At 32.8% G+C, this 25268-nt stretch overlaps 1 protein-coding gene and 1 pseudogene across 3 annotated transcripts in view; one reads left to right on the top strand and one right to left on the bottom strand.

Moving 5' to 3' along the window:
- The window catches only part of LOC129772977 (interference hedgehog-like), a 125739-nt gene that overhangs the window by 98653 nt on the left and 1818 nt on the right, over positions 1 to 25268 (bottom strand). The gene's annotated exons all lie outside the window — the stretch shown is intronic.
- Positions 18277 to 18431, top strand: LOC129780831 (U4 spliceosomal RNA; annotated as a pseudogene).

The following is a 25268-nucleotide window of genomic DNA, read 5'->3' as shown; positions in this document are numbered from 1 at the left end:
TTAAACAATTAAAATTGAAAAATGAAAAAAATTAACCAATAAAAAATTGAGAAATTAAATTAAAATATGAAATTCAATATAAAGAAATTGGATTTTTAAAAGTTTTAAAAAATTAAATTAAAAAAACAATCAATTGAAGAGTTCAATAGAAAAATTAAAAGTATAAATACTCAAAACATGAAAACGTTGAAATAATGGTAAATTGGAAAATTTCAATTTTGTTTGAAAATAAAAAATTGAAAAGTGTAAAAATATCAAAAGAAATGTATTATAAAAATCGAAATTTGAAAAATGTTTAAATTGACAAATTGAAAAGAAGGAAAAATTGGAAAGAAAAATCGTTTTAACATTTTGAAGTTCGAATATTTAAAAAAAACTAAAAACATTGAAAGTTTAAAAAGAAAATTGGGGAAAAATAAAAATTGAATACATTAAAATAAATCAATTTGAATTGAAATATTCAATAAGTTGAAAACATTAAAAAATGGAAAAATTGAAAAATTGAAGTTGAAAAATTATAAAATGTAAGCGATAAAAACTGAGAAATTTATAAAAATAATGCACTGAAGAAGTGGAAAATAAAAAAAAAATTATTGAAACTGGATGAAATCGAATATGTATTGAAATTTTAAAAAATTTACTAATTTTTTGAAAATTTTTCAAATTGAAAAATGAGAAAAAAATTGAGAAATTAAATAAAAATATGAAAAAATGGAAAATTTTCAAATCAATCGAAAATTGAACAATTTCTAAAAATAAATTGAGATAGAATGATACAAAATTAAAGAATTCAATAATTTTAGAATTTAAATTTGAATTGAAAAATTATTGAATTGTGAAATAAACACATTGAAAGATAGAAAAAAGAAAACATCGATAAATTGAAAAACTGAAAAATCTAAGTTTATGAATATGAAGAAATGAGATTCTTGAAAGTTTTGAAAATTTAGAAATAAAAACATTTAAAAAATGAAGAATTAAATAGAATAATTGAAAGTATAAATATTCAAAACTTGAAAACATTGAAATAACAGTAAATATTTAAAATTTGAACATTTTACTAACAAATTCAACGATTACAAAATTAACAAATTTCACAAAAAAAAGAAACTAAATTATTAAAAAGTAAAAAAATTGAAAATTAAATGAAAAAGTTAAAATCGTAAACATGCAATACTTGAAAACATTGAAAAAATGAAAAACCGGAAAATTTGAATTTTATTTGAAATTGTTTGAAATTTAATTTTGAAAATTTAAAATATGAGCATTTTACTAACAAATGGAAAAATTACAAAATTTACAAATTTCACAAAATAAAGAAACTATATTATTAAAAAGTTAAAAAAATTGCAAAATTGGAAAAATAAAAAAAAATCGTTTGAAATTAAATGGAATTGAAGGTAAAAAGAAAAAGTAAAAGGTAAAAAAAAAGGTAAAAGGTAAAAAAAATTAAAAATTTGAAAGAAATATGAAAAAATCAGAAAATGAAGTTCAAATATTGAAAGATAATTTATTTTGTCTGAATAAATGAAAAAGTAAAAAGTTGAAAAATAAAAAAAATTAAAAGCTTGAAAAATTACAAAATTTGAAAAAAAGAAAAAATTGAAGTAATTGAAGCATGAAATATATTAGGTTTTGTTTGAAACTGAATTACAGAAATAAGCAAAATTTAAAATTTGAATTTTGTTTGAAATCGAATTTTTAAAATTTAATCATTTTCTGGTCATGTTTTGCATCGACACATTGAAAAATTAACAAATTTAAAAAATTGAAAACATTCAAAACATTCAAAAATTAAGAAATTCGAAAAATGATTCATCGAAAAATTGTAGAATATGCTTTTGTTTTATTTTTATTGAAATTGAATGAAATTGAATTTCAATAATTGTTAAGTTGAGTATTAAATTAAACACGTAAAAAAATTTGAAAACTCAAAAATTGAACAATTCAAAAAACTAAAAAATCAAATTTTATGGGTTTGAACATTCAAAGCTTTATTGAAACAAACATAAGAAATCAAAAAATTGAAAAATTCAGGCATTGAAAAATTTAATTTTGTTTGGAATTGAAAAAAAAATTAATATTTCATCATTTCCTGGTCATTGCACAATGGTCCAGGAGATGCATTTAAGTGGAAATTAGCATTTAGAGCTCGACAGTTATTCTCTAGACAAAAACTGTCTTAGACAAAGTTGTTGCTCAGAGCGCTTGCTTTTATGTTGTCAAAAATAGGGTGACCAAAATCGTCGATGAAATAAAAAATCCAACTCTCTTATCTTTATAGATAGAGGTAAACATAGTTCGACAATGTTGTAGTTCCAATTATTTGAGACAACTTTGTAGAACAAAGTTTTTCTCTATCTCTTGGAATAACCGATATAGCGCCTTTTTTACGTTAGGGTCACCATGAAAAAAAAACGTTTTTTTGTTCTAACTTTTATGTTTCAAATATTACATACAAACTGTCTTCGAAAGACTTTTAGAGCTTACTAATACAAACATTTTTCGATGAGGAACTTGTCAATATCTCAACTTTACTCAAAGTTATTGATATTTCTTCCCAAAAAACATGCTCTTTTCATTTGTTTGTCATTATTTCTGAGGCAAACGTAAACAAAGTTTATTTGCGGCATTTGAAAGAGCATATTTCACTCTACAAGATATGTGATTTTCAAAACTATGTTATTTTTTGTGTTTGAGTAAATTAAAATTGAAATCATGAGTTTTTGGGTAAAAAAACTATCAATAACTTTGAGTAAGATTAAGATATAGACAAGTTCTGCATCGCAAAATGTTGGTATAGATAAGCTCTAAAAGTCGTACGAAAACAGTTTTGATGTAGGGTTTGAAATATGAAAGTTAAAGCAGAAAAAGCACGTTGATCACCCTAATGCTACTTAGAAAAATGCTTTAGATCAATTATTTTAAAAGATAGAAAGATTGTTCTACAAAGTTGTTTAAAATAACTGGACCTACAACATTGTTGAACTGTGTTTATCTCTATCTATAAAGATAAGAAAGTTGGATTTTTCATTTCATCGACAATTTTGGTCGCCCTAATTTTGATAACAAAAAAATGAGCGCTCTATCATATGTAACAACTTTGTCTAAGACAGTTTTTGTCTAAGCAATAAATATCTCCCACAAAGTTATTTTTAGTGCCTTCTATCTGAGTTGCATTAGGGTAACTATGAAAAAACGAGTTTTTTTACTCTAACTTTTATATCTAAAGTTCTACATGAAAATGTGCATTGTTTTTTGATCAAAACACATTGAAACACATTGAAACTTAAAACTTTTAAGTTTTTCACTTCCAAGATGTCATTTAAATCAACAAATTTAGATGTTTCACTGCTATATCTTTTACTAAAATTTCATCTCAATTGCATTTCAATTGCAGATACAGAATCGTCTTCCGTAGCGCCCTTTTAAATGTAGACCCAGTTTGAAACAACAGAGTCCGGAACAAAAAAAATTCTAAAACTTGGCAATGTTTAAATTCGAACATATGCATAGGAGATTTTTTCTTCCATAAATATAATCGTCTATCACCTTCTGAGAGATTACGGATAAATGTATTGTTTTCTTGTGAGAAACATGTTTTCTGATTTTAAAGGGATGAATCAAAAATTGAATTCTCCTTTATATTCAAACCGAAAAATATATGCATAAAAAAATTATTAAAAAAAATTGTTCGACTCGAATATAAACAGGATTAGATTACAGCGCGGACTCGATTATATACAGTTTATGATTTCTTTTCACTATATATAATCGAATCCTGTATATAATCGAATCCAAAAAAATATTTTTCGTTTTTTTGCATGTATTTTTCTTTTTTTTTAATATAAAAGAGGAATTTGATTTTTGATTCATCCCCTTAAAGTCAGAAAATACCTTTCTCACATGAAAAAAAAATTATCCAGATTCTCTCAGAGGGTGATAGACGATCATATTTGATGGAAAAAATCCTTCTACGCATATGTTCGAATTTCAACAATGACAGAGTTATAGAACTTTTTTTTTGTTTCGGACTCTGTTGCCTCGAACAGGCTCTACATTACAAAGTACGCTACGGAAGACGATTCTGTTGCTTTCATTTGAAAGATGAGAAAATTTGATACAGGATACAGTAGTGGAACATTGTAACATCTAAATTAATTGATTTTAATAACATTTTGGAAGTGAAAAACTTAAAAGTTAGTAATTGTTAATGTATTATTATGAATGTCATCCTGATTTTTTTTATTAAACTGGATTGTTTCTATCAATCAAATTTAAGCTCTCTAACCGCTCCACAATTTGTTCTTTGATACCCAACTTCTATACCCAACTAATTTGGCTGCAATATCAATATAATTAGTTCTTGGTGAAAATTCAAGCAAAATCTTCAAAAATCACGATTTTTACCCCACTGTATATGAATTAATCACTTAAATTACACCTTTACGTTAAAAGGTTACATTTCTTCCTGAAAGAAGTCATATTTGAAACATAAAAAATTTTTTTTTTTTCAAACTGTATATAATCGAGTCCAAAATTGTATATAATCAAATCACATATAATCGAGTCCGACCTGTATATACAGTGAAAATAAATCTGAAGCTGTATATAATAAGTCCGCCATAATTCAAATTATATAAAATAGAAAAAAAAATTTAAAAAAAAAATAAAATTTACTAAAATTAAATTCAAAAATTGAAAAAAATTACTTTGAAAAATTGTGAAGTTAAAAAAAATAATGGTTAAGAGACAAAGAAAAACATTTAAAAAAATTGAAAAATAATAAAAATGTTTTAAATTGAAATGAAATAAAACGGAATTAACGAATTGAAAAATTGACAAAAAAGAAAACAAACAAAAATAAAATTCAACAAATAAAAATTTTATGCATTGAAAAACTGTAAAATAAAAAAAGCAATTTTATTTGAAATTGAATGAAAACGAAGTTTGAAAAATGAAAATTTGATAATTTTTTCTGAAAAATCAAAAAATCAAAAAAAGTTAAAAAAAATGCATCGAAAAATTAAAAAAAAATTTTTTTTTGTTTTTTAAAATTGGAAATTTGATCATTTTTCAGGAAAATTGAAAATAAAAAAAGCACTCAAAATTTCAAAAATCGAAAAAATTAAAACATTGAAAAAATTATAGAGAAAAATAAAAATATTGAAAAATTGAGAAATATAAAAAATAGTTAAGAATAGAAAATAATGGAAAAATGAGAAATTGAAAGATTAAAAAATAGAAACCAAATTCAATGGTTCAACAATCGGTTAATGAAAAACTAAAATATTGTTGAATGTTGAAAAATAAAAGAATGTATAATTAATAATATTATTTTGACGTAGGACTACGTCTTTCATTTCTATACCGGGGTGTAAAATCAAAGTTTCGAAAACGAAAGCGTTACGCCGCAGACCGAGATTTTGAGCGTTAACAGCTCCTGAACAACTGAACGAACCGATATGATAAGCACTTCATGCGAAAGATAAAATGTCTACGCGTTATATACTTGTTACTTTTTGATCCAAAAACTTGTTTCAATAGTCTTAAAATTGCTTTCAAAACAGGTTATTAAAATCATCAATCGGTATATAAGCGAGCGCCGCTTGGAAGTCCACTCAGTTATAATTGAACAGCGATTGGAGCATGTCGTCGCTATTGTGGTGAAGATCTTCGTTTATCATGAAAGCGCGGATGAACGGTGTCACCAAGAGCCTGTTTGTGCACCTCAGGCCAGAAGAGAATCCATCAGGAGGAGAGTGATGCAACAAACGGTTTCCCGGGAAGAGATCGGAGCAGCCGCCACACACACACATACACGCGCGGAACTCTTCGTTTGGATCCCATTCAGCATCGAGAAAATTTCGGAAAGATCCAATCGTTACTGAAAAATACATTCATGCGAAAGAGTTCATTTTAATGTTTTCTATCCATGTAACACTGCGACTAAATATTATTCAATCAAGTGCTATCAACAGGTGGTTATCGAGTTAGCATTAACCACTGGTGGGCTTCGAGTATCGAGGAAAATCTGGAAAAATCTAATCGTTGCTGAAAAATAATCTGCCAGTTCCCCTGGGAATTGAAAAATACATTGATGCGAAAGAGTTCATTTTAATGTTTTCTATCCACGTAACACTGCGACCAATTTTTTTTTATTAAGTGCCATTAACAGGTGGTTATCGAGTTAGCATTAACCACTGGTGGGCTTCGAGTATCGAGGAAAATCAGGAAAGAACTAATCGTTGCTGAAAAATACTCTACCAGTTCCCCTGGGTATTGAAAAATACATTGATGCGAAAGAGTTTATTCTAATGTTTTCTATCCATATAGCACTGCAACCAAATACATTTGGTTTTGTGATTTTTCAATCAATCGCAATTAACAGGAAAGCTTCTGAATATTATTCTTCCCCATAAGTAGAAAATTTTCGTATCCAATATTGTATGCGCGCGCAACGGAAAATGTTTCGCATCGTGAAAATTATATAATTTTCAATCGATTAATGCTCAGTTGCCGAAAGTTTCAAACTCAGAGAGTTCATTCTCCTCTAGTTTGCCTTCCGAATTGCCATCGTGAAACACACCTTCTCTCCATTCAATCACGCACAAAAAGCATACTTAAGCGATATTCTGGTGGTGAAACGCATTTATTTTTCGTGAGGACATCGATAAGGCAACATCGTAATCGAACGAGCTGAACGTGCTGGACGAGCTGGACGGCGAGGGATCGAGGGATTCATTACCTGGCTTGACCTGACCTGAAAGACATGCAGTTTGTTTGGAACTGTAAGTGAGGGCAGAAAAGCCGATCCATCAGAAGGAGAAGAGAAGACGACCGAGAGAGTACCAGCATCGAAAATTGGTTCCGCTTGAGGTATCGAAGCAACTGTCACACGTATACACGCGTGCAACTCTTTACGTTCGCTGGTTATCGAGAAGAATCCGGAATGAAGTGATCGTTGCTATAAAATAATCTGCCAGTCCCACTTGGACTTGAAAATTACTTTCAAGCGAAAGAGTTTATTGTAATGTTTTCTATCCATTTAATACTGCGACCAAACACAATTAATTGTGTGACTTTTTAATCAAGTGCAATCAACAGGTGGTTATCGAGTTAGCATTAACCACTGGTGGATTTCGAGAAGAATCGAGGAGAATCCGGAAAGATGTCGTTGCTGCAAAATAATCAGCCAGTTCCCCTTGGAATTGAAAATTACATGCAAGCGAACGAATTTATTTTAATGTTTTCTATACATATAATACTGCGACCAAATACATTTAGTTCTGTGATTTTTCAATCAAGTGCAATTAGCAGGAAAGCCTCTGAAGATTATTCTTACCCATCAGTAGGACATTTTCGTATCCAATATTGGATGCATAAAACCTTGTACCTCCAACGTAACGCTCTAGTTTTCGAAGTCCCCCAAATATTAATTTATTCATTCATTCAGAATTAATTCAGATTCAACTTCAAACAAATGATCACTAAGTCAACGATAGTCCTACGTCACCATTGCGGTTATACCATAGATATACGTGCATTCCGCACCCACTTCCTGTTTTTTTCAAATGACAAATATTAGAAAAAGAACAACGTAACGAACGAACAACAAAAAACGTAAGACATTGACACAGACAAAAATGAATGAAAATTAAAACTTGAAAAATTGAAAAATCAGAAAATGGAATAGATGAAAAAATCCAAAATTTTAAAATTTAAAACATTGAAACATTGAGAAATTGAAAGAATTGAACATTCGAGAAATCAAAAACATCTATGCATTAAAAAAAATTAAAATAGGAAAATTTCATGATTTTAAAATGAAAAAAATCTAAAATTGGAAATCTAAATGAAAATGATAGCTCATTGTTCATGCAATACAGTAGATATAGTGAAACATACAGAAAGGAAGACTACGACTACGACTACGACTCAACATACGTTATGTCCACATATTTGTTGTGAGACAATGTTGACAACGTGAGATGTTCAAAGGAAAAATTGTAAAATTCAAAACCATCGATTGCGCATATATTCTGCAGTGGAAAGTTTGTCCGATTGGAGTTTTTGACGGCACTGTTTGGGAAGATCACATTAATCGTGCTCGATGATTCACATGTTTTAAGTGTTGAAAAATTGTTTTAAAAAAAAAGTTTGCCCTCATTATGATAGCTGCATCCATCTGCAAGCTATCAAGAAATGTTCACGTTATAAGTGTTCGAAATATTTCCTCTTTTTGGTTACATGCTCGTTCTCTAGGTTTTCCTTCCACATCCGTTAATAACCCGAGCAGGATAGTGGCACGTTTGGCCAAGTTGGAAAGAAGGAAACCTACATATTTCATTCGTCCGCCGGTCATTCAATTCAACCACCAAATGAAGGCAACAGAACGATTAAAAACGCATAAATTCCCCTTTCTTTTATGCGCACAGGGAAAGACACACAAAATTACACGAATCACGCAAAATGAGTCGCTAGGGGGCTGTCCGATGTTGGCGGTGCATTTTTTCCTGCACAATTGTCATTGTCGACCCGCATGAAATTGGAAACCTGATGCATGAGAAAGGAAACCGGGATCGAGCGAAGGAATGTGAATGGTTGAAAAAAGATTTATCGGTCCATTTTGGCGACGTTCGGCGATCAACACGAACCAACAACGGGGTCCGCCACATGCATTGCATTGAGGTATGCGCTGAGTTGATTTGACAGTTGTTAAACATGCAGGCGAAGGGGTTTGTTGATCGCTCTATGGTGACGCTGCACTTGAGTGGAACTCGATGGCCGCGATTAAACATTTTCAAGCGTCCCATAAATTTTATTTACCCACGATAACTAATAACCCGCCGAAATCGCCGCTCAGAGTTCAAACAATCGGTCGAGGGAATGTGCGTGCAAACAAGTTGCCGAATGTTTGCTCCATTTATTTGGGAACCGTTTTATGTTCCTCCAGAGATAACGCACGGTGATAATGTTCACACTCTGTTCGATAATTGGTCAATTAGCGGAGAGCAAGTTTCATTGAACTTACAATCAGATCCCCCGTCACGTCACTTTCAGATGATTGATTATGATTTATTGGCATGTAATGACAACCGTCAGTCCCGAAGCGATGGGAGTCTTCTTCCGTGAGGAGTACTCATCAATCCAGATGACACATTTACGATTTTCTCATCAATTTCCTATGGAGTGCAGCTTCGTGTCCGTTCATCCGCGACAAGTGGCCCACCCAAGTGAGACACGGTCTAAAAATGCAACGGCACTACCATCACCACTAACTAAACCTACTTGCACCAGCATCGGTAATCGCTACTATAAATCTCATTCGTGGCAAATTTCCCCCTTTCCGCAGTATTTCTGCATGGTCTGTGAGAAGAACATATAGCTCATGAAATCTATTAATCTGTGCTCTTATTTGTTGCTAAGGGCAGCTGGAATGGTGGAATTTTTGACGTAGGACTACGTTTTTTTGATTTCTGTACCGGGGTGAAGATTTAAAGATTTCAAAAGCGTTACGTTTTGGAGTGCAAGGTTTTGAACGTTAATATCTCTTTTCAAGCTGAACGAAGTGGTACGATAGTCACTTAATCCGAAAAATAAAATGTCTAAGAGTTATATGCTTGGAAATCCACTCAGTTGTGATTGCGCAGCGATTGATGTACGATGGAATGTGTTTCCCCAACACAGACTTCAAAACTTCAGACTTTGTATAATATACATGGTACAACAATATAAGATTCATGCGGACGAGCGAAACAAAAGACAAATAAGCTTTCCGCATACTTTGCCACATACACGGCCCAGACCGAGATAGATATTGTTCTTCTTCATGCGCTCCTTTTTTACTCTTAGAAAACACTTTCCAACTTCATTTTATAATCAGGTGCAATATTATCACGTATTTGCTGAACAACTGCTGAAGCATCATTAGCCATGTGGATAGCGTAGCCGTGTAAAAAAGGCTTTGCATTTCAGCCGGCCTTGGTTCGATCCCCATTGACGTCGTATGGCCTTTTTTTTTGGCGCAATCCCAAATGAAATAAGAAAAGAGAACAGAAAAAGATGTCTGCACGCATACATACAAACATTTCTGCCAAAGATGAAATGTTTTCTGCCAATGATAGTTTGGGTGTAGCACTTGAAGTCAGGAACTGGCGGTATCGGCATTGCAAATACAGTAGAACCCCGATAACCCCGATAATCGTGGATAATGTGGATAATCGGAATTTTGAATTGCAAAATCCCTCAATCCTAAGGGCAAAATCCCAAAATCCCTCAATACAAAATCCAAAATCAAATTTACAATTGAATAGCTGGGAACGTTCGTTCGCATGCGAAATGAAACATATTAACGATGAAAACCAATAGAGCTATAAATCTAAAAAAAATGATTATGAAATCTATATTCTGTATTTGAAATCTGAAGTCTGTGAACTGAGTCTTTGATCATGGATAGAAAAACTTGAATCTGTAATACTGAAAAAATGAATGTAACAAATGTAACACTGAAAAAATGAGAAATAGCGAAATTGCAAAACATAGAAACTAAAAAATGTAATAATATCAAAACTAAAAACTTGAGATATTTAAAAGTTGAAAGTTCGAAAAATTGAGAAAGGGAAAAGTTCAAAGTTTAAAATATTGAAAAATAGAAAGGTGGCAAAACCTAAAAAAAATTAATTGAAAAATAGAAAATTTGAAAAATTTCAAAACTGACGAATTAAAAATTAAAAAAATAAGCAGAGAAATTGTTTCAAAGTTTTAGAGTTTAAATTAGAGATGAAACGGATATCCGGTAACTATCCGGTATCCAGCCTATTCGGCCAATATTTGCTATCCGGCCGGATATCGGATATTAGAAAAAAATGAATAATTTCTCATTAACACGAGATAAATAATATGTTTTTCAAAACTGAAATGATATTAATTCATAACATCAATTTATAACCACTATGACTTTTATTATAAATTTTTTAACCTACCAATTACGCTTTGCTTCGTACATCAGGCCAGCTTCAGAGAACAATCTTTCACTGTGAATACTACTGCAAGGAGCTGAATGATAAACTCTAGCAAACCTTGTCAATTGGGGTACTGCTTAGAGTCTAATGACTACCAAATACACTGGAGTCGCATTTTACGCGGGGGATACGTGCCGTGTAAACAAAAACCGCGTAAAAGAATCGCGTAAATTCCAAAATCCGCGTAAAAAAACGCGCTAATTCCAAAATCCGCGTAAATTCCAAAATACGCGTAAAAATAAACCGGGTAATTTTCAAATTCCGTGTAAAAATCTAACAAACAGTGAATTATTAGTTTAAAATGTAACCCATATTCTAACAACTGATTACTTGATTTTTTTTTGCATGCTACATTTTTTTTGCATCCTGCTATCTGTATCTTCTTTTATTTTTCAGCTACTAATCAGTGATACAATACTAAATTATTTCGCGAAAAGTTACATAATTAACATATTGAATTTTACGAGGTTAACGCGTGCTGCGTGAAAAAAAACGCGTAAATTTCGAAATCCGCGTAAATTCCGAAATCCGCGTAAATTCCGAGATCCGCGTAAAAAACCGCGTAAATTCCAAAAACCGCGTAAAAAGCGACTTCAGTGAATAAGGATCAACCTCCAGTGAATAAGGAGGTTGATTCAAAATGTTTTCGCATAACAGTCGATTTCGTTGGCATTGGGATTTTTTCCCGAACACGATGCTGACTATCATTTTCATTTGGCACCTTGTTGAAACAGTGCCAATAAATTGTCGTGAGCTTCGCGTACAAGGTTAAATTAACAGATACAGATATTGATTCGTTTAATTTAATTTGTGGTGAAGTAAGTGTACCCTCTTTCAGATTATCATACCTGAAGACAGTTCTAAGTTTTGCGATCTTGATGAAAATTATTGATTGATGTTCTTCGCTTATTTGAATCCGTAGCTTGCCGGATATCCAGTATCCGGTATTCGGCTAAATTACTATTCGTTTCATCACTCGTTTGAACAGTGAATATTTCAGATATTGAGAAATAAAAAAATTAATAATTAAAAAAATATTAAAACATTGAAACAAATTAGACTGAAATATTAAATAAATTGAACACATTGAAAAAATGAAAAATGGAAAAGTAGAGAAATTAGACAATTAAAAAAAAATGAAAAATTGAAAATGCGAAAAATAACAAAACTGAAAAAAATAATGCAAGAATTATAAAATCTAAAAATTCAAAACATTTAAAAATTGAACGACTTCTGATATTAAATTGCGATGAAATGAAAAAATTAAAGAATCGGAAACTTTTAGACTTTGAAAATTGAATCGAAATTGAAAAATAAACAAATTAGAAAATAGAAAAATTAAAACATTGAAAAATTCAAAAATTAAGGTTTAAATATAAAGAGATTGATATTTCAATATTTTTTTAAATTAAAGAATAAAAAAATTGAAAGGCACAGTATCGAAAACTAATGCACGCCATACAGCGAGCAGATTGAGCGAACTGTCTCCATTGCCATGCTGCTGAAGAAACGCTTACATAAAACATAAAAAAAACCAAAAAAATACAAAACAGTTTTGAAAATGAGAAATAGGAAAATTTAAGGTTAAATACTTTGATTGGATAAACAGTGAAAATTAAGAAAAACTAAGAAACTGAAAGTTTTGGAAGAATAAAATAGTTGAGAAATTAAATAATAAAATTCAAAATTTCATTGAAACAAACATTGAAAAATTGAGGAATAAAAAATTCAATTTTGTTAAATTGCAAAAAAAAAATTAAAAATTGTAAATTTGAATTTTCTATAGGAACAGGAACAGGAACAGGAATAGGAATAGGAATAGGAATAGGAATAGGAACAGGAACAGGAACAGGAATAGGAATAGGAATAGGAACAGGAATAGGAATAGGAATAGGAATAGGAATAGGAATAGGAATAGGAATAGGAATAGGAATAGGAATAGGAATAGGAATAGGAATAGGAATAGGAATAGGAATAGGAATAGGAATAGGAATAGGAATAGGAATAGGAATAGGAATAGGAATAGGAATAGGAATAGGAATAGGAATAGGAATAGGAATAGGAATAGGAATAGGAATAGGAATAGGAATAGGAATAGGAATAGGAATAGGAATAGGAATAGGAATAGGAATAGGAATAGGAATAGGAATAGGAATAGGAATAGGAATAGGAATAGGAATAGGAATAGGAATAGGAATAGGAATAGGAATAGGAATAGGAATAGGAATAGGAATAGGAATAGGAATAGGAATAGGAATAGGAATAGGAATAGGAATAGGAATAGGAATAGGAATAGGAATAGGAATAGGAATAGGAATAGGAATAGGAATAGGAATAGGAATAGGAATAGGAATAGGAATAGGAATAGGAATAGGAATAGGAATAGGAATAGGAATAGGAATAGGAATAGGAATAGGAATAGGAATAGGAATAGGAATAGGAATAGGAATAGGAATAGGAATAGGAATAGGAATAGGAATAGGAATAGGAATAGGAATAGGAATAGGAATAGGAATAGGAATAGGAATAGGAATAGGAATAGGAATAGGAATAGGAATAGGAATAGGAATAGGAATAGGAATAGGAATAGGAATAGGAATAGGAATAGGAATAGGAATAGGAATAGGAATAGGAATAGGAATAGGAATAGGAATAGGAATAGGAATAGGAATAGGAATAGGAATAGGAATAGGAATAGGAATAGGAATAGGAATAGGAATAGGAATAGGAATAGGAATAGGAATAGGAATAGGAATAGGAATAGGAATAGGAATAGGAATAGGAATAGGAATAGGAATAGGAATAGGAATAGGAATAGGAATAGGAACCTACGGACCAACCTTAAATGGAAATGGGCACTCGAATTAAAAAAAAATACTACTATTTTACGATCAGGAACAACACCACCTATTTTAACGAAAATCTGAGAACCACTCTATCGGTTTGGCATGGAATGGTTGTGTGTATATGAATAGAAATTTGTCATCTTTTTGAATGCGATGTCACCCTTCCATTATGGTTCTTCTCGTGAGCACAGTTTCGATAAATATCCCCGCGTACTCTAATGATATGCTCCTTTTCAGGGCAGAGTTTCATTTTCCATTATAAAAATCTTCTCAGTGCTGAGCGAAATGAGAAAAAGGCAAGGTGCAACCATTAAAAACCCCCACATTCATCTCTGATGCTTTCAAATGTGTGGTTTTTCATCTGAATGCACAATATGAAGACCCAGAAAGAAAAAATGTGACATGAACTAGTTCCCATACAATTCACAGAGGAATCGCATAGAAAAGTAAGACCTTGTATGACTTTCGCTTTCTGGTGACTGAGCATCCTTGGCTCAGATCCTGGAAACGGGTTTTCTGTTGCTGCTCCAGTTTCAGCTACGTGAACAGAACCATTCATAGCCTTGACCTCCTGTTCGGATTTTAATCAACATGCTTTTCATTGGAATGATGGTTAGATTATTCAGTGGTTCATACCAGTGCCACGACAGTGACATATCCATTAATTACATCTAGTCTCTATTGAGGGACATGACCTCGCTAGCCCACCGGTGAAAGCAATGCATTCACGTTGCTATAAATTCCAACTCGTTGAGCACAAGCAACCATCGCTCGTTAGTTCATCGTTTAATGACAGAGTTTTAGCGAGTTTGGCTTTCACCGTCGTCATCAAACAATAATCTGTATCGCAGCGTAAAACACAAATTCCAAACACAGAAGCGCCACCACAAAATCCACTTCCCTGGCAGCAAAGGTAGCGATGGTGTTTGGCTAGGTTATTTACTCTCCGGTAGACTTCGCGGTAGCCAGCACTCAACATCAACGGTGAAGAGGCCCAAAGTTAAACCAAAAATTCCGAATGTTTGTTTCTCGTTACCTCCTGGTGCCTGGTTAGCGTGTTTTCTTCCGATCACTAATCTTCTCCCCCTGTTTTTCTCTGTTTACCCGATCCTGGAACAGTTCCAACCGCCAGCAGACAGGAAAATATTAATTGACAGTCTTTTCCAAGAGTTATTTTTGTTTATTCTATAAATTGTGTGCACATACATCAATCAGTAGCTAGAAGGGAACGGTATTTGTTGGTTCCTCAATTTTTTCTCATCTTTCGTCTTCCTTCGACTCACAAAACTTGTGTAATCGCGGGCACACACTACGAAAACAAATTACAACTACTCGAAACACGCGACTTCTCGCGTCGAGGAAAATTGATTCATCTCGTGTGGCGGTTCGAGTGACTCTGCTAGTAAAAATTTATTGCCTGTCGAACAAATTTCCATAAACATGGCCGCTCTGCATGTCTATGAACCCAAAATTTCTCTCTAACAAAGTTGTAGTCGAAGTCCACCTACCGCCGCGCCTGGCAAGATGAATGTGTCTTGTTGTCTTGTATGTGCTCACCCCACTCGAGATTGCTGTTGTTAGTTTTTCCGTCACCGGTTGAGAAATATTATGAAATGCACTTGTCAAAACGCGACCATGTTCACGGAGATCGGCGCTGCGTTCCCTGCGATACCATAGTTCTTGATCTAACTTAAGCTTGTTTGCAAAATATTCAACTCTCCCGTCCTGAGCTCTGAGCTTCATCTGATTGTGACGGCCTTGTGACGCTTTCTTCCCGGAAATAACTCAACAATCCTTGCCGAAGATTGTCTGATAGGATATATCGAGGAAAGTGTCACTTGTCGAATTGTGTCAATTTAGCTGTGTCTCTCTCTTTCTCTCTCTCTCTCTCTCTCTCTCTCTCGTGAGCACCACAAACCGATGAGGACATACGACATGTTATTTTTAGAATATAGAATACACCACACTCCCGCATCACTTGGCACACACGGCTGATTGCTTCACTTGCCACCATGAATGAACACGGGAAACTGCACAGCCGTAGGCCAAAATGGACCATAAACTTTGCGTCGACTAAATGACAGCTTCAAAATTGTTTGAAATTTCAGATAGCTCTGTGAACGGTTTCACGTTCAATTAACTGAATTCAAATTTTATAAAATTTTATCCTAAGATTGACGGTTTTCGAGAAAACTAATTTTGCTATTACGACATTACGACTAAGGTATGGAAATCGTATAGAAAGGGCCTGGTAGGATACCATGTGAAAAGTGTCTTTAAACCTAATTACCAACACTATGGAAAATATTGTACAGTAAAACCTGTTTTTGTGCGATTTTCTTTTCTTGTGCGGTTTTTTTTGTGCGATTTTTTTTTTGTGCGGTGTATGAAAAGAAGCATATTTGACGAAGTTATCGTCCATTTACTTTTTTTCGATGGTTTATATGCATTTAAGTGCGAAAAAAGCATATTTGCGTCTCAATCATCCACTTCTGAAATCATTCCCCTCCTCTCGTCAAATGCTCTAAGTTTTTTTAAGTTTTTGCATGACATGATTTCTAACAGCAACACGTTTCGACATGCAACTAAAAGCATGAAACAGCCACGCACAACCGAAAAGGCAAAGTGTCCCATCGCAAAGTAGGGAAACAAAAGGAAATTGAACGGTGAATGGCGTGGATTTGAGTTATTTTCTTGGGGGAAACTTTTTTTATGCGGTCCCTATCTACCGCACAAAAAAAGTTTTTTTTTCATAATGTGCACCGAACATGATTTTTTAATGCTGCTGGTGAAGTTTTGCACGATTTTTTTATGCAACTTTTTTTTTGTGCGGTCCCTATCCCCCGCACAAAAAAAGGTTTGCCTGTATAGGGTACCAAATATTTTGGACGTTTATTAATGTCCCCGTAAGGGATATGATAAAAAACGCTCTTGTTCGTTTCTTCACGTCGTTATCAATAATTCCAAAATAAGTTATGAAAAAAATAATCAATTCGTGCAACTTTCTTGCCACAACCTGAACAAATATACAACGCGTATGTTTCTGAACCGCAAAATTTGAAGTTCTCTATAATTTAAAACATCATTCTCATCGGCAGCATCATATCAAAAATCACCGAGTTGAAAAATTTTACTTGTGCTTACTGACTCTAAAAACAAACTGAACGACGGATCACGCTCAAAATTTACATTATGACCACTGACAGTAGTACCAACTAAACATAAAAATATATATTTGACAGAATGTATATGACATCATATGGACAGTTTATATTAGGTTGGAGAAAAAGTAATCCATATTTTTGGGTGAAATTCAAAACTATTTTAAATATGCTTCGGATTGTCCGATTTGGGTCAAATATGAACAGTTTTGTAGTAAAATTTGTTGCCATTCTATAGGTAGCTTCATACTGTCTCTATCACAGAGGTCTTGGTCCTTATTGGCGAAAAACTCTAGCAATACATTTTTACAACCTTTTCTTGATCCCAATTTATTATCACTCTGAAAATTTTTCAATGCGAGAAAAAGTTGATAATCGCTTGGTGCCAGGTTTGGACTATATGGTGGATGCATTAAAACATCCCAATCAAGCTTCTGGAGTTGTTCGGTCTTGCGTTGTGCTGATGAAACAAAACACCTCCTCTGTTGGGTGATTCTGGACGTTTCTGGTCAAACGCTAGTTTCAAACAGTCCATTAGTTGACAGCAGGGATCTTAATTTAGTGTATTGCACTAATAGAAAATTAAAAAATTTAAAAAAAATTGGAAAAGATTTGAGAAAAAATTTAAAAAAAAATTAAAAAAGATTTGAGAAAAATTTAAAAAAAAAAATTAAAAATAAATTAAACTGCACGTGTTTTTACTGCTGAAGTATCGGCGCCATAAACACGATTCACAATTTCAGCGGCCTGGCTTGCATTTTCGCATTTCTAAAAGAAAAAGTGTAAAATGTACCGAATTTTGTACTCGTTTGCGCTTTTGCAAATCGGAATATTTCCCTAACCCAGACTTTAAAACCATGGAGCCTGGGGGAATCGGCATTGTGAAATAGATGCATGTTGTGGGTACTTTTGTACTCGTTTGCGCTTTTGCAAATCGGAATGTTTCCCTAACACAGACTTCAAAAACATGGAGCGTGAGGAAATTGACATTGCAAATGAGATGCAAGGTGCGAGTACTTTTGTACTCGCTTGCATTTTTGAAAATCGGAATGTGTTTTTCCAACACAGATTCTGAAACCAATAAGGTGGGAAAATCGACATTGCAGATCTCGGCAGTATTTTTATACCCCCATGCATTTTTACACTGAATTGACCTGAATTCGTTTTCTTTTTGCAATTGAATTCGTGAATTGTTTCATTCATTCACTAGTTTAATCAATAATTTAATTAATACATACAAAAGATAGCTCTGCGCAGCGGCGATGTCGTACCCAATGAGGAACATCCGAGGTGCGATTATTGCTAATTGAAAAAACACAAATGAGCACTAAGCCAATGGCAGTCCTACGTCAACCTTGCGGTTATATGTATGTTTTTGGATATTTGTGTTTTTCCATAAATTTGAAGGCATTTGTGCGGTAATAAAAAATATTTTATGTTTTTTTCGTTAGTTTGAAATTTTGAGATCTTTTTTCTTAATTTCGGTTTTTTCTGAATTTTTAGAACATTGCAAGGACAAAAAATAATATATAAAAATATACCCGTTCTGATCTTATTATAATATTAAAAAAGAAAAGTCACTCATGTTTATTGATACAGGTAAACTTTTTTTGTGCGATTGTCTGTTCTTGTGCGGTCACTATCCCCCGCACAAAAAAAGGTTTACCTGTGTTTGTTTTATTTTCAGAATTTTCAAATCATTTGTGTGGTACGAAAAAATATGTTATGTATCACGAGCAAAAAAATGTATTTTTCAGTATTTATGGATTCTTTAAATAACATTGAATTTTGAAACCTAGTACTGACCCGGTCTCATTTTTATTTGAATAAATTCATTAGTGTTTATTTATGTATGAAATAATTTTTTGCTTTTCCAAAGCATGTGCATGTGCGGTACAAAAAATATTTTATATTTTTCCATCTCGATATTTCGAAAGAAAAATTGAGTTTTGAGACCCAGTACCGCTTTAATTTTTATTTAGATAAATTTGTTTATTGATATTTGTGATTTTCCTGAATTTCAAAAGCTTCAAAAAGAATTTTTTGACGTTTGTGGAATTTTTTATATATATTTTTTTTCGCATTCATAAATATCTAAAAACATGTTTTTTTTTTACATGTACACCTAGTACTGATTTTATTTTGATTCAAATGAACTCGTACGTGTTTATTTATATTTGTGATTTTTTTAATTAAAAATCAAGTGTGCGGTACAAAAAAAAGCATTTTGCATTTCGAAATTTTGAAAAACAATTAAATTTTGGGAATCAGTACTACTATTATATTTATTTAAATAAACACGTGCGTGTTCATTGGTATTTGTGATTTTTAAATATATTTTAAAGTATTTAGAAATTAATTTTGAGACCCAGTGCTGCTACAACGTTTAGTTAAATAAACTCGTTAAATAAACTTCAAGCCATTAGTAGGTGTTTATTAATATGTGTGTTCTTTTAGCATTTGTGAAGCATGTTTGCGGTGCAACACATATTTAATATTGTATTCAGAATTTAAAAAAAAATAATATAATTTTGAGACCCAGTACTGCTTTAATTTTTGTTTAAAAGAGTGCCCTACTCCAGAAGATCGAAAAATAACGGACTTTTTAATTTTTTAAAATAAATTCGTACGTGTTTGTTGGTATTTGTAGTTTTTTGATACATGATACTTTTTTTTCAATGTTGATACCAAGTACTGGTTTAATTATTTGAAGAAATCCATAAGTATTTGTTTATATATGCGATTTATTTTCAGAACTTTCAAAGCATGTGCGCGGCATATATTTTTTATATTTCTTTGTATTTCGAGGTTTTTAAAAAAGGATTTGATTTTGAGACCCATTACTGCTCATATTTTTATTTAAATAAATATGAGCGTGTTCACTGATATTTGTGTATTTTATATATATTTTTTAGTATTTCGGAATTCTGAAAACACTTTCCAATTTTAAGACCCAGTACTGGCCAATTTTTCATTTAAATTATTTCGTACATGTTTATGTATATTTGTAATTTTTCACAGAACTGTTAAAGCATGTGCACGATACAAAACACATTTTATGTATCTTGATATTTTTAAATGTTTAAACAGAATCGAATTTTGAAACCCAGCACTGCTATAATATTCATTTAAATGACTTCTTACGCGTTCTTCAATATGTATAGTTTTTGAATATTTTTTGGTATTTCGCAATTCTTGAAAACCTTTTTTTCTTCATGTTTTCCAATTTTGAGACTCAGTTCTGGTTTAATTGTTATTTAAATGTGTTCGTACACATTTTTATTCATGTTTCTTTTGTTTTTTGTTTGTACATTACGCGGCTCTGAAAATTAAAAAAACCTACGAAATTTTAGTTGAAGAATGAAATGTAGGAAATTGATTATGTTTTCATCAAAAAATACCGAACAAATTATTAAAGAAAGATTTCTACAAAAAGTTGGTCTGAGAATGAAATGTAGGAAATTACTTAGGTTTTCAATAAAAATATCAAAGACTTTTTGGAAAAAAAATCCATTGAAAAAAAATATTTTGAAAATTAAAATTCTTTTTCTTGAAAACATATGCTTTAAAAATTCTAAAACAATAGATATAAATAGCCCTTAAAATTTCCAACAAGTTTTCCATACATCGGACAATGGGCACATTTACATGGAAAAAGTTTTTCGAACAACAACTTTTTCTTTTTTTTTCTTTGAAAAAATACTATTAATATTTAATTCGTAACATTTTTATGTATAAATTATAGCAATTTACATGCTCTGCTAATTTTTCTCTATTTAGAAACATGTCAAACGTGAGAATTTACACACAAAAATGTTGCGAGCAAAACATTATTTTTTTTCGGAAGTCTTCACACAAAAATGACTTATATTCCAAAAACTATAAAAGGTAAAAAGTTGATGTCTACGACAAAAGTTTATATTTCAACAAGGTCTAAAACTTTGTCGAATACACTACATCGCTATCTTGACTTTAAACAAAATTAGGATAAGTTTTATTTTTTTCAAAGAAAACATGAAAAAGTTGTTGTTCGAAAAACTTTTTCCTTGTACAAGTGCCCATCTTCCGATGTATGGACGACTTGTTGGAAATTGTAAGGGCTATTCATAATTTTTTTCTAAATTTCTGAATAGAAAAAAAAATTCGATAAATCTAAAAATTACGTGAATTTTTAAATATTCACGTCAAAGTCAAAGTTGAAGCAATTGAAACTGTATGTATTTTAATCAAATTTACATAAAAAATATATGGGAGTGTTTTGAGACATATGTTTTTTATGTTGAATCAAATTTTTGAGCAAGTTCGTTCAACAGTGTATTTAACATATTACTTTTTGTATGAGTTTTCACCAACTTTAACTAAAAAAATTTAGATGCGCCATTTAAAAAAATCAGTCACAATCAGGGAATTATAAAAAATGTAATTTTGGGTAGCAGCTACCTTAAACTTTTGAGAATTATCGAAGAGAGTCGGAGCAGCGGTCGGTTTATTTGGTGCGGAACTGGTGTAGGGGAAGTGGGGGCATAGTGGTCACCCTAAGGAATATGCTCATTTCCAGCATCCACATACCGCTTCAATTCCCATTTTTCGGAGAATATTATAGTTCAACTCATTGTTGTTCAAGATAGCATTCGGCTTTTACTACAAAAATTGACAATAGTACATTTATCATTCCTTAGATACCATGTGCACAGAACTACGGCAATACAGTTTCAATAGTCAATAGATATACTACCAAACAAGCAGGTGACCACTTTGCCCCCCATGACCAATTTGCCCCCACTACCCCTATATCAGCGTTTGATTTATTCTCAAATATTTATAATACTCGATTGGAGAATGTACGTTTGGTTCTCAATAGAAAATTTGTGTAATAAATATCATGGCATTAGGCCATATCTGATCTTTTGATGCTATACATAAAAAATACATAAACTGAATACGACGAAGGAAATGGCAATCGATATTCGCTGGTCTGTGATCTCGGTGGCGTGTCTTACTCATAAGGCCACATTTCGTTGTTTATAATCGATTAATGGTGAGACGACCAACATTTCCATGACATTTAGGTCTTTTTGGAAATGGAAATTTAGTGGAAATATCATTGATGCGACAACCTATGATTTTCTAAGCATACTCAACTCAACATCCACTTGCATTAAAGTCATTCAATTCTGTTGGAAACCAGCAGGGGAAGCACATTTACCTATCTCTCCTTCCATGTGTCATAACGGGACGTCTTCACAGCTTCGTTCGATACATATCGCAGCGGCTCGACCAATCGGCTTCGAATCCGAGATCGGTGCGGTCAGTGCATATTTTAACACCACAAGAGATCCATTAGTGGTACCACACGTGTACGGGATAAGCTGTGATTGACGTGGATGCGGACAAAAATAATCCCGAAATCAGAAGCCGTCGTCTCCCTCCGGTAGAGATGCAAGCAAGATATGTGGTATTAATAGTCTTTCTTTTCCACTCCAAATTTATGGCGGCGGCGCTCGGCGTGTCACTAATTTGACCCTGCTGCTGCTGCTGCTGCGCTGAACGCGGATGGATCCCAGATATTGAAAGTTAATAAATCTTCTACACTTCAGTTGGAGAAGATCAATTCAGTTAGACACAAATGAAGGGCACTCTCCTAGCGCGATGACCAGTCGTTCTGGGAGCCGCAGTGATGAACGTCTCGACTATTTCTCAAGTCTGCTGGAAGAAGTTAGTCTGTGCACCCCACAGCAGCATAAATTATAGTTTACGCATGCAAAGATGTCATACCTGAGTCTCGTCCGAAGTTAGTGCGATTTTTGTTACGTGGTTTTAACATACTTCGGTCGTATTTCAGAAAATAGACAACGGACGGCGACTTGATTGACCGCTCGGCGGCGGAAAACAGAATCTAAATCACCCAGGGAGTTGAACTGAAATCACAGTGATGTTTTATGGTTATGTACTCCTGAATACTCCAACAACAAGCAATCATTGTGTCACCCTTTTTCTCAAATTATACAATACCTGAGGAATTCCCATAAAAATAAGGAAACCCATTCATTCGAAGGCCGCCACCCATTGGTGCATAACAAGAGCTGGCGCTACACAGCTATTTTCGTGCACACGCCACGAGGGATTGGGCGAAGTGTCAATTTGTGTCTCGGGTTGGTAAATAACTTTCCCAAGGTTGCCGCCGGTGGACTATTCTTGGCACCGCGGCTTCCCGAGAGCATAATAATGTTTCCCAACATGCGGAACAGGTAAGCCGCACTCGCGAAGATGAGTCACAACAACCACAATTGCGACCGAATATTATATTGCCGCCATTCATTCCGCCGACAGACGACGCCACAGCCGACGGAGACCGTCGTGTGTTTTTATTTCAAAAATTCTCGGAAAGTTGACAATTAGCGCTTTTGAATTTGAGTGAGTCGGGTGAGCGAGTGATTGTGTATTCCGTACCGTTCCCGAACGAAGATCCCTGTGTGTGTACGTATGTGGAACTTCGTGATCTTGAAGCGCACCGTCAGACGACTTTTGACGTTGACGAGTGCCCCAACCGGTTGGTGTTCGGAGTATTTGGGGACGAACGAAATAAAACAGACAAACGGAACTGATTCGTGGGAAATTGACTGCAGTTGCCACCCGCCGAAATTCAGCCAAATGATTTAATTTGTATGAAATTACAGTCTAAATCCAGTTTGATTAGATCAACGAAATATCATTCTTTAATTCTACAACAATTTCATGAACATCGAAAAAATAAACAACACAATTTAATTGGGAAAAAGCCATTTTTTTATTAAAATTTTTCAAAAAATTCTACTAAAGAGTTAATTTTCACATTAGGTTTCATTCTACAATAATATCCGTAATGAACAAACAAACTGGATGAAATGATTCCGTAGTCCTGCACCAACAATGCGGTCGTGCCTTGTACATCCCCTTTAAAATTTCTTATCTTATATCTTACGTAGAATCTCTTATTCGAATTCGACTATCTTGAACTTCAGTTTTGTTTCAAACTATTTTATTTTAGATTTTGAGTATCACAGTTTTGGAAAAAAAATTGTCAGGTTTAGGTTATATAATACAACAAAATCGTTTACATTTTCTTTTATAATCAACTGAAGAGAAAAAAATTAAGAAGCAGTTTTGAAAAAAAATCTCATTTTTCAACTTTAATTTTGCGTAACTTATTGAGCAGTGTGAAAAAATATTCTCGATTCATGAGAAGTCTTACTTCATTCATAGATACATAATAAAACGAATAAAAAATATGAAAAAATATTTCCCCTGAGGATCACGTTCCATGAAGATTTTTTTTTATGAGAATGTTATATAGAATTTACTTTTCGCAATGAAATTACTTGAACCTAATTTTCATTTTCGACGTCTGTTCACCTTGGGGTTTACCTATGTTTGAGTTATTTTTTATATAACAGTGCTGACATTAATAAGATAAATTAAATCTTTCCTGCTGCAAAACGTCAGGTGTAGCTCTGCTACCGCATGAATCGGACGCACAAAATCGTTTGTTTCAGAATATGCACCACCATGTTCAGTGCAGAGCTTTCACTGACGCGTAGAAGCAAGAAAGGAAAAAAAGACATTTGCAACTTAAGCTCCGCCCTTGCACCGGGCAAGCGTGTAAATAAGATTTCTTTTGCGATTTTCATTCTAGTCTCATTTCAGTCAAAAAATGTTCAAAGGTTGTTTCATTGAAATTTCTAAGCTACCATTTGAAGGGCTACCAGAGTTGATTTTGATCGTCTAATTATACAGCCATTCCTTGTCAAACCGATATAGTGGTTCTCAGATTTTTATGAAAAGTGGTAATTTTGTTCTTTATCACAATGCATTAGTCCTGTTTTTTTTTTATTTTTCCATTAGGATGACCATTTACCTAATCCGTGGACCGAAAAATCAACTATTTCTCGTTTTTTCCAAAAAACGGCTTTTTTAAAAATTCAATAAACTAGTCTTCTTTGAAACAAATATTACACTTGCAAAAAATTTGGGATTTTGTTTTTATAGCTAATGATTGTATTTTTTAAATAGTTTACATGGTCTCTGGACCAAGGGCGCTATATATTTTTCCTGAGAGCTGAGGACATAGCATATCCAAAAATCAGAGAGATGTTTCCTTCGTTTTTAAATCATGATTTCAAAGTGGAAAATCAAGTTTTCCTCTATTTCCAAAAATGCCTTTTTTCAAAAGTTCATAACTTTTGCTCTACTGGACCGAT

Source organism: Toxorhynchites rutilus, chromosome 3, assembly GCF_029784135.1.
Source record: "Toxorhynchites rutilus septentrionalis strain SRP chromosome 3, ASM2978413v1, whole genome shotgun sequence".
In the NCBI taxonomy this organism is placed as follows: Eukaryota; Metazoa; Arthropoda; class Insecta; order Diptera; family Culicidae; genus Toxorhynchites; species Toxorhynchites rutilus.
This window is presented reverse-complemented; position numbering and strand designations above follow the sequence as displayed.